The following is an 11,944-nucleotide window of genomic DNA, read 5'->3' on the forward strand; positions in this document are numbered from 1 at the left end:
AGTTTTATTAAGTAAGGACTTATGTCGCTAAAGTTTCGTCGGAACGAAGTTACGGAAAGTTAATTAACAAACGGAGACGTAACAGTATAATAAAAAATGAATGATAATTTACAATCTGATACCAAACTTATGGACATAAATTCATAAAATAGTTGTTCAATAAAAGTTTGAATGCAAGTCAACAAACGCGATGACATGGCTTTTGACCCGTGACAATAGGATTAATAAATATCTTCAGTAGTACTAAACTTGACCAATGGAAACAATAATGCAAACTGAGAATTAGGTACACGGCGTGTACCCCCATTTTCATCAGTGCTTCTAACTTTGCACCAGACCCTCTGGAAGTTAATGCACTTTTCCTCTAACTGTATTGGAAGCTCTCATCACTTTATCATGTGGCCTTCTCGAGATTATAAAGCTTGCAGCCTTTGTCCACCTGGTTGGGGACTTTATGGAAGCACTAACTTCTCCGATGTCTCTTTAGGAGCAAAGCTGGTGAAGTGGTAGAGGTAAATGTCCTTGGTAAAGACTACTACCACAGTGACAGCTGCTATGTTTGATGCATTCTCCACTGGCAGGATGGTAGTAGAGGTATTGGAGTTTGCTTCCCACTCCACTTGTTTTAATTATGGAAAACTTTTATTCAAATTAAAAACTTTATTATCCTGTCAAAGGCATGCACACATATCATGACAATCATCTCTTTTTGCAAAATATCGTGGTTTTCTACAATGCAATGACTTGCTTCCCCTTTTTATGTTTCTCAGTCTTCCAGCTCCTTCGCATCAACGTGGGTCGTTTATGAGGGAGTGATAGACGACTGGGCAGTTGGCACACTAAACGTTGTAGCTCACCTGAACCAACTTTCCATGGCTCCTTGGTATCAGGTATTAGTGGAATGGCCAAAGGTGAGGTGACTGTTGGTGATTTAGGGCAATATGGATCTCAGAGGGCCAGCCCTACAATCACTGTCTCCACAGCTTGCATCTCTAATGCTTCGATGAGGAATGCATCTTCATCAATTGGCCCTGAAGACATGAAAATAAGTTCAATATCAGGAGTTAAGGGCACTGGTGGAAACTTTTAAGATTCACCAACAACCAAAGAGAAAAGACTCACTACTAGTTCTTTCCATCTCAGCAATTCGATGAGGTATCTACAATAGATAATACTTAAAACACTACTTGCCAATTATCCAGTAAGACTAAGAATTTGATCTTAAATAATCAAAATCGGGATAGAAAATAAAGGGTCAAACAAACTTTGATTAGGCAGAGAAACTTGGTCAAGAGTGTGGGTTAAGGCTGTAGCATCTCCACTACAAAAATACACTACATTCTGAAATTACCCATTAGGACAAAGTAAAAACAAAATTAAAACTGTGAGGTTGAGCCCATTGTTGATGAGCTGAGTGTGCCCATTACTCGATCCATACTACATATAGACTAAGGTATCCTTGGGTCATAAATATGACAATAACTTTAGTTGCTTCTGAGGTAGTGTGAAATTGTGAACTGAATAAAAAAAATTCATATGCATATGCTGAACGAATAATGAATGAATTATGTATCTCATTTTCCAGGGTGGCAAGTGCCCCTTCTTTCCCCCCTCGCGGACGCCCATGACCACACCTATGACTTGCAGATATCCTGGACTCTATCGCATTCCCTCAACTGCTGTCTGGATGTTTACTAACAGAGCCACCAGCTATGGTGCCAATACGAAAGAAAAGAGGGAATGAGAGTATCCACAGTTTTTATTATTTCTTTGGCTTTTCCCTTTATCAGGAATTGCCGTCCTTCACAAATGTTGCCCTTCTCCATTCATCTCTGTTCATTGGCAGGTCTTCTTTAACTCCTTTCTCGTTTATGTCTTCTTCCAATCTTTCCAACGCTTTACTGTTCTCATCTGTCTTCTCTTGCTGGCTACCAGTAGCTCTGATGCTGAGAGTATCCATACTAGTGACCAATATAGATTGAATACCATGCGAGTGTAACCTGATTCCATCGACCTTGATAATTCATTATCACCAACATCTCCTTCCCCCGCTGACTTTAATTAGCAACAAACTTTGCTTATGACAAGAACAGCCCTCTTATGGAGGTGTCTTATCTCACTCTCGGCACCATACCCTACAATGCAAAAAGTATATTCAGAAAACCTAGTTCTGAAAAATATTTCAATCTGTTTTTCAAAATATTTTGCACAACAAATAAAATGTCGGGTTGCTCCACATCTATATTGATGATGCTCAGATATACAATTTATGAAATTAATTTTTCAGAAATTATCTCATGTCGCAACTTGTAAGACTGAAACACAGCCAACCAACACTTACAAAACACAGTGCAAATCATGTTATGTACAAGTATAGTAGCAACCAATCATACTTTCATCTTTTCTGGCAAAACTCAAATACCCGTTAACTTGTATAAAGTTTGTTTGTTTGTTTGTAGTTGAGCACAGAGATACACAATGGGCTATCTATGCTATGCTCACCAAAGTTATAGAAACCAAATTTTTAGCATTAAAAGCCATAAATAAGTGTTTGTGTTTGAATAAGTGTTGTTATATCTAATATTCTTTCTGGAGTAAACATTGCAGTATAACATAATTTACAATGTTTTGTATTAGGAAATATAAAATGTATAAATTGTTTAATACCATTTTCTGGTTGTCAGCACTACTCACTGTGCAAAAAAAAAAAAGAAAGAAAAAAGTGAAAACTCCTAATACATACTCTTAAATCTTTTTATGATCAAAATCTAGATGTGTACTGCTGTATCATGTTCAGTTCGATCCTTTTCGTTCAGATGGCGTTAAAGTTGTTTTCTAGGCTTGAAAAGTGCTTCGTGTTGTAGTCTGGTTTATTGAACAAATCAATTTGATACGGTGTATAATATTTTAAGTTATAGAGTACGGTAGTGTTACTATTACTAATTAGGCCAACAGTGAAAAAGAGCACCAGTATTTAATTCGTAGGTGTACAGTGTTTGTATTTTATATTTGTAATTGTATTATATTTAGTATTCTAATTTAATAGATATATATATATACTACTTACTACAATACCAGTGTGGTTGACACTTTTTCAAGTCTTTGGCTGTCAGAGCGTCACACACAGTATCACCATTAGTATTATTATTAGTGAATGTTGGCAAAATACGTGTAAGTTCATAAATAATTAAATGGATTATTTTTAAACTTAATTTATGAAAAACATTAGAGTAGTCATGCATTACTGCCATTAGTTAGTTATTAAACTTGACTCTGGTATTTCGTTTTTATCACTTGGACGTTCATCTATAAAGTATAAATTGTAAGATTAACAGTTTAAAGTTTAATATAATTCACTGTTAATTGTTAGACTGAATAAAGAGCCTGAGCTAGTCGAAAATTTTGATTACCCATCATATCAACAAAGCATGTCTTTAATTTAGGCATAGTTCATCAAGTTAGAAAGGTCTTTCATCACACACCACAGCATCTTATCAATCGCAAACAAAATGTAGCCTTTCATGATCTTGGCTTAATTAAGAAAATTAAACTAATTACATATACAACATTTTCGGACAAACCATTTCACAGGTTGTATGTATATATACACACACACACACATACGAGGGGTTTCTGAACCTGTAAAGAAAAGAGACTGGTTAAACTAGGATTTATTTTTCAAAATAATCTCCTTCTGAGTCTAAACACTTGTGTCAGTAGTGCTCTAAGGTTTTTATGCCTATCTGAAAGCACTCTTCTTTTTGGTCCTCCATCCATGACTGGATAGTATGTTTGAGATCATCATCTCTTTGAAATCTTCGATATTTCAGAAGCTTTTTAAGGATAGGGAAGAGAAAAAAGTTATTTGGAGCTAAATCAGTGAGTAAAGGCGTGGTTGAGTAATTTGAAGCCAGCATTATGTATATTGTTCAAAGAAACATGATTTTTGAGTTGGGGCATTGGCCTTGTGGAAGAGACACGTCTTTTTGAGCAATCCTCATTTTTCTTTGATTTCTTGATGCAAGTTGTTGATTAAAGATGCATAGTAATCTCCTGCAATGATTTGACCCCTTTCCAAATAATCAGGTAGTAAAATCCTCTTGGCATCCCCAGAAGTTGATGCCATGACCTTCACAGCAAAAGGTTCTGATTTGAACTTCTTTGGAGTTTGATGAACTTGGAAGTTTCCATTGCAAACTTTACATTTTTATCTTTGGGTTGAATTGGTGAACCCATGTTTCATACATAGTTACAAATTAATTGAAACCTCTGGAATAAGCATTGTCTTTCAATAACTTAGATCATTTCTGTTTGGGTGCCAATATTTTTGGAATCCATCTGGCACTAACTTTACTCCTGTCCAAATTGTCACTCAAGATGCTTGCTACAGTACTCGTACTGATTCCCACTGCCTCTGCTATCTTCCTAATGGTAATTATTCTATCATATATAACAAATCATGAACTTTATTTTCAATTTATTTTGTGGTCAATGCTCATTTGACTTTGGATTGCCTTCACATGATTGTCTACCTTGCTTAAACTCAGCAGACCACTTTTCATTGTTGATTATGCTGGAGCACCTTCTTCTATGTTGCTTTCATTCCCTGGTTGATTTCTTGCAGTGTCATTTTCTTTTCAACAAAACTATTTTATTATAGCATGAAGTTTGATCTCCGCCATGACATTTAACACTGCTCACTTCTTTTCTTTAGAAATCTGCAACACATAATATAAGCTCATTAAGTTGTGTTCAATGTCGTTTACTCATAAAAAGGTCCAAATTTAATATTTATCAAAAAAAAAATTTTGCATTCCAGTGTTTTTTAGATCAGGCCATAAACTTTTTGAACAACCCTTGTTTAGATATATATACATACCAGGCATTTAGCCAGCATTCTCTCCATCTGTTTCTTGAACAGGCAGCATTCTATCAAGACAGTAAAAAACTTTATCAGGTGGATTATAAGATGGGCAAAAATACAAAACTAATTCAGTACAACCAAATCATGATAGTCCACAACACAGATGTCAAAAATGTACCTTTGTGCTTTACCATCAAATAGATAATATTCATTCATTCAATAGATTGTTTAGGCAAAGTGTTCATGATCCATTCAACTAAGTTTTAGTATGGTTCTTTTTGTTGTTCCCTTATATTGTTTACAATTATTGATGTCAGTCAGTACGTTGATTATAGATTCTTCAGAGGTCATAGTATTAAATGGTATTTCAACCATGATTGAGTTATTTGGTAATTTCAAAGCTGAACCAAAATCAGAATGATAACTTTAAACCGAAAACTTTAACCCTGTCCAGAATAGTAAGTTAGTGTTACTGATATCCCCAGATTTTTTCTTCTCATAGTGGCCACCCTAAAATAAACTGTGTGAGACTTCAGATAAATTACTAAATAAATCTAGTTTTGTCTTAAAAATTCATGTAAGTTTGATTCATTATTTCTGTAATTTGGTTGACTGTAAAATAGAAAAAATTTGTTGAGGCACTGTTTTGAAAAAAATCATTAAAAATACTTATTTTTCACTGAAAATTAAAAGTTTTTTGATTGATGATTAGAAAGTTCCATTTTATATATCAGTCAGTTTCAACTAGACAGGTATTATTAACATAGTTTAGTTTATGCTTTATTTTAACAATTACAGTAGTCACTGCTTCTGGCTATAAATTGTAAAAATTGGTTAACATATATCATTGACCCTGGACCTCACCTTTCAAAATGGCAGTACCATTACCAGGTTAGATAACAAAACTTTTGGTCAAGATAAATACTCTAACAAATATAACTTCTATTCAGTAAATTTAAGTTTATTGATTTACTAGCTGGAGTGCCCATCTCTTATATGGAAGTTATGTAAATTCATGATTAATGAAAGGTTATTTGAGGACATGAAAAGTTGTCTCCCTTATATGTAATTGTAAAAAATGCAAAAATACCCATAAAAACTGCAAAACACAAAATGTGAAACTGCAAACTTACACGTACCTCCGCATGGACCCAACAAACCTTCTTGCTAAATTTGGTGAAGATCTATCAACAGGGGGCAAAGAAGTGGTAAAAACACAAAAATGCCCATAAAAACCAAAAAATGTAAAACTGAAAATTTGTATGTACTACCACATAGACCTAATGAACCTCCATACAAATTTTGGTGAAGATCCATCCATACCCTGTTAAGTAGTTACATGGATATACAACAGACAGTACTATTATATTCATATAGATATGCATTGATTAAATACAATATACTTAAAAGTGATATTCAGTAAATGATAATTTGTGTCATCAGAATGTTTTTCCATCGCCTACCATACAGATGGTTAGAATACTATAACATAACAATGTTTTGGGACAACATGGGACATATTGGTCCATCTCGGCTGTTCCATCCTCTAAATTAAATTTAAATAATTTAAAAAATACTTAAAACCAATTCTTATTATTCATATACTTATCAAGCTTTTTCTTAAACTCACTTAAATTTACTGCCTCTACAACATCTGAAAGCAACCCTTTCCAAAGGCCAAACACCCTGTTAGAAAAATGAAACTGTCTTAGTTGAAGATGACTTCTACCTTGCCAAACTTTATATTTGTGGCCCCTAGTCCTACTATTCTGGCTGTTAAATATCAAAAAAGATGATGCATCAACATTATCAATTTCCTTTACAGTCTTAAACACCTCAATCAGATCCCCCCTCTCAAACTCTTCTTTTTTAAAGTGAAAACAATTTGAGAGATTTCAGTCTTTCCTCATATGACAACCCCTCCATTCCAGGTACCATTCTAGTAACCCTTCTCTGAACCCTTTCTAACAATTCAATGTCTTTCCTAAGGAAATGAGCCCAAGACTTAACACAATATTCCAAATGTGGCCTAACCAATGACCTGTACAATGAAATTATAACCTCTTTAGACTTGTATTCAATATTTCTATAGATACAACCTAAAATCCTATTTGCCCTACCACTAGTAACAGCCCACTCCTTGGATGGCTTTAGAGACTGATCAACTATTACACCAAGATCCCTTTCTTTCATAACACTATTAAGGTTATTTCCATTCAAATTATACTTATAATTCAAATTATGATAACCCACATGCACTATCTTGCATTTATTATAATTAAAACCCATCTGCCATTTATTTGTCCAACTCACTACATGATCTAAATCCTTTTGTAAATCTGCAGCATCCTCATCATTGCTAGCACCACCCAAGACCATAGTATCATCTGCAAATTTAAGTAATTTAGTGACTATTCCTTCATCTATGTTAAATCAAAGAGAGCAAAGGTCATAAGACTGATCCATGAGGTACCACTCTTGTGACATTAATCCAGTTTGACTGAACTCCATTTGTAACAACTCTCTGCTTTCTTCCATCTAGCCACTCTTCTATCCAATTTGTTAACTTATCCCCCACACCTATATAGATAATTTTTTTACAAGCCTTTTATGTGGTACCTTGTCAAATTCTTTCTAAAAATCCAGATACACCAAATCTACACCCTTACCCTCATCTACATAAGCAGTAACCTTTTCAGAGAATCTTAAAAGATTTGTTTGGCAAAATTTTCCCTTAGTGAAACAATGTTGACTATCCAATAAAATTAAAAATTTTGTTAAATGACTTTGCAAAGCATCTTTTAACAGACCTTGCAAAACTTTTCCCACAACTGACTAATGGGTCTAATTACTGGGACAATTTTTATCACCTCCCTTGAAAAGGGGAGTTACGTTGGACATGTCAGCATTCAAAATTTCCCATTTTATCATGTACCTAGTGTTTTTACACTAGAACAGAAAACTATAATGGTGCACAATTAAAACAAAGGCCTGACATATAAAAGTCTTGATTTTATTTCAATTGTTAAACACACTAAAAAACATGAGGATCAGTAGATGTAAAAAGCTATTACCAGAAATGCATCAGAATGTATCTCAGAGTATCTAAAGTTCTAAAATTTTCTGTGAGAACATGTCTTCAGACCTTCTCAAAGATTTGCACCTATGCCACTTTAAAAAAGGAAATGTTTAGTTTTAAAATCCTTTCTAATATCCTGACATATACACATACAGTAATTAAGGTAGATGAAATATTCTGTAAAGTAAGATTTTGATAATTATTTCTACTTCAAGATGTTTTGTTTCATTATAAATATATTAATTTAAATATTAATTAATATGAAAACCAAAACCACACTTGTGTTTTTAGAGAAAGAAAATTTATCCTCCTTTGATTTTTCCCAAACTAATATACACACAAAATGTAGATGTAAAGGATTGACTGTTTTTTACCATTTTTTATCCCCCCCTTGTCTGTTTGTATGTGATTGTGCTTCTTGTTTCTGTTTGTACAGTGTTGGCTATTATTATTATAAAGTGAATGCGTGAAGTTCTGACATGAATCTTGTTTAAGGACAAGAGTGGATTGTATTATCATAGCATTTACTTATAGAAAAAAAAAACCTTCTAATTCCACGTTGATTCAAGTACTTTTACTAGTTTGGTCTTGATTTGGTAATTTGTATGAATGGTTTGAATATGTATGACATTGATATTCTAGGTTTTAATAATTACTTTAGTATTGAAAGTTAATTTGACCTTGGAAATTTCAAATTGAAATACTTATTTAAAGCAAGTCATCTTCTATTGATCTAATTAAAGAGGAGTTGGAGGACTTTTTATGTAATAGATGAACTGCCATCTTTTAAGGATGAAGATAAAAACAATGATAGTGAAAAGGTTGAACATACCTATGTTAAGATCAGAGGTTGCAAAGCCTGAAAGTTTATAATTGGCAATTATTTCAGGCCACCTGATCAAACAGATGATGTCAATGAGAAGTTGTATAATGAGACCAGGGCTGTTACACTAATCAGGATACTGATATAATACTTATGGAAGAATTTAATTTTAGATAAATTGACTGGTATTCTTTAGAATCAAATAGTGTGAGAAAGAGATTTCTTGATGTTATTCTGAATGATTTTCTATACCAAATGATCAGAGAGCTAACCAGAGGGGATTTTTTTAAGATTTATTGTTAACCGATATGGATATGGTTGAAGTAGGAGAACAGTTAAGGAAGAGTGATCATTGTATAATTAGAATTGAAGTTTTCCTCCTTGTTGATATAAAAAAGAAATGAAATTTCAGTTATTAGTTTTTAGAAAGCCTATTTTGAGAAGCTGTTAGCAATATTCCGACCTGAACATTCTATGGTAAGTAATGGAATTGACATGAATTATGTAGATATTAACCAAGTGTGACGTATAATGGCTGAGCACTTAAGAATATAGCACCAAGACCAGACAAGTTTCTCCAGGATTGTAAATGAGGTCAGATATAAGAGTACATATGGGAGCCTCCCTTTTTCATTTATGTATACATCAACAAAAAAGTTGGCATGTGCCTGAGAACTGGAGGGATAGTGATGTTACTTCTATTTTTAAAGGTGGTAATAAGAGTTTCTTTAGAAACTACAGACCAGATAATCTTACTGTTATTTTGCAAAAAATCATAGAGAGTCTGATAACAGAAGCTTTACAAAATCATTTTGTAAAATATAATTAAAAAAAAAGCCAATATGGATTCATCAAATGGAAATCTTGCCTTATTAATCTGTCAACTTTTTCAAGGATGTTTACTTTTAACTGGCTGATGGAAAGAGTGTGGACTTGGTGTACATAGATGTTCAAAATTATTTTGAAAAAGTGTTTCGCAGATTAGTTGAGTATATCACATTAGTAGAGGTCGGAGGAAAGACAAATTTATTTGATTGCACGGTGGTTGGACGAGAAAATGCAAAATGTTGTTATTAAGGAAATGCCTCAGGGATTAGTTCTCTTACCTCTAGTTTTTCTTATATAAGTGATATTATTAGTAAATTATTACAATTTGCTGATTACATTAAATGTAGATATTTATAGCTTATTGAGGATGTTCCAATACTACAGAATGACATAGATCAGTTGATTAGTTAGACATAAGTTTGGCAGATACAAGTTAATGGTCTTGTATTATCATAATTTGGATCACACATTTAATTTAGAGGGAACCCACTCAGTAATGTGACTGAAGAAGAGATCTTGGCATAATAGTGGAGAAGTCATTCAAGCATTAAGGCAGTTTTTTTTTGCTGTTAACAAAGCTAAAAATAAAATTTTAGTGTATTTATAGACATGTTGATATACAATTCAGAAGTTATTAGTTAGGCCTCAATCGAAAATACAGTTTTGTTCTCTATAAAAGGGTACAGAGGAGGGCTACTAGGATGATCCTGAGGATGGAAAGGTTAAGATCAGTTAATTTTCTCTTAAGAAAAGAAGGGTAGGGGATGATCTTGTTGAAATTTATAAGATTATCTAGGGGAGTGATAAGAAAAAAGCTTTTAATTTTTTGTGTGTAGTATTTTGAAAATAATTGGACGAGAGGACATAATTTTAACATTTGGAAAAAATAGGCTAGGCTACAATTAAAACAGTTTTATCTGAAGGCAACCCATTCCAAAGGCCAACCATCCTGTTAGAAATATAAAGATATCTTAGCTAAAGATAACCCCTACTCTGCCAAAATTTGTATATAAATTTCCCCTAGTCCTACAATTCTCACCATCAAGTATGAAAAAAAGAGATGATGCATTAACACTATCAGTTCCTTTAACAATCTTATATACCTCAATCAGATCCTGTCTTAACTATTCTTTTTCAAGAGTTTAAACTTTGTTAAATGAAATTGCAAAGCCTCTTTTATCACAATTTCAAAAACATTTCTCACCACTGTTGTAAGATTAATAGAATCAAAAAGAGCAAAGGTCCTAACACCAAGACCTGAGGTACCTCATTTGTGACATTAATTCAGTTTGACTGAACAGCATTTATAACAACCCTTTGCTTTCTTCCATCTATCCAGTTTGCTGTGCTACAAAATATTTGTTAATTAACTATATTATTTGATTTGATGAAATGCTTTTACCCTTGTATCAAAATTAAGGGGACACAGTTTAACTTTTTGAGGGACACCCTTGAGATGTTTTGAAGAATATTAATGCATACCCCTGGGGTACAAATTTTTTCTCAGTCCTATGGGGCTATTTAAGCTGGAAAAAAAGATAATTGGCTAAACTTTTTTGCGATGATTCTCTCAAAACATAATGGAGCTAAATCTAGGGTCTTCCTGAACCTACTGAAATTCTACTGAGTGGACAATCTGTTGAATTTATTCAACGTATCTATGATGGTAATTTAGGTAGTAATTTTGTTCTTGAACCTGAAAAACATTACGAATCTTTTCAGAAAGATTGGGCAATAAGACCTGTTCAAGGAAAAACTTATGGAAAAAAGTATATTATTCATTATATAGATGATGTGAAGCAAATGTATGATGATGGGAATTTAAGTGATAAAAAAAAGGGTCCTGGTTGCATGCTTGAGATGTTGAAAATGAAATACCTCTCTGCATTGGATCTACCATTTGAGAGTGAGATTTGTTTGGCAATCAGCGCCTTCATTGCAAAAGAGAAAAGAGCAGTAAATGGCCAACTTTCAACTCGTATACATTTTCCAGATGTGCTTTCAAATATCATCAATGATATTCTTGATGCAAATGAAGACATTGTACCAAAGGCATGCTATGCAGTGGTCCTGGAAAGATATGAGAGGATAAAGGAGGCAAACCCCATTGAAGAGTTCCCTGATGAGAAGAAGAAAAAACAAGATCAGCCAAATCAAACAGAAAAAAGAAGAGGAAAAGACAAGCAGTTGAAGGAGGAACCCAAGGAGGTGTTTCGTTATGAATTCTGTACTTGTTCGAAAGTCAACATAAGTATTCATCCCCCCCCAAAAAAATGTAAAAGAATTGTCATTTATTTGCATTTATTTTCATGAAAGAAAAAAAAAGAGCAAGAAAATAAAGAGCAAAACA

General features: G+C 33.4%; 1 protein-coding gene across 2 annotated transcripts in view; it reads left to right on the plus strand.

Annotated features, from left to right (window-relative positions):
* Positions 1–2,828: 2,828 nt before the first annotated feature.
* Positions 2,829–11,944, plus strand: part of LOC106469666 (proteasome subunit alpha type-5-like) — a 24,813-nt gene continuing 15,697 nt past the window's right edge. The window contains exon 1 of one of the 2 annotated variants that reach the window (XM_013930167.2): positions 2,829–2,985. The gene's annotated coding sequence lies outside the window, so the exon portion shown is untranslated. The remainder of the gene's footprint in view (positions 2,986–11,944) is intronic. The other variant, XM_013930168.2, reaches the window with a different exon arrangement.

Source organism: Limulus polyphemus, unplaced genomic scaffold (genome assembly GCF_000517525.1).
Source record: "Limulus polyphemus unplaced genomic scaffold, Limulus_polyphemus-2.1.2 Scaffold3603, whole genome shotgun sequence".
Lineage (NCBI taxonomy): Eukaryota > Metazoa > Arthropoda > Merostomata > Xiphosura > Limulidae > Limulus > Limulus polyphemus.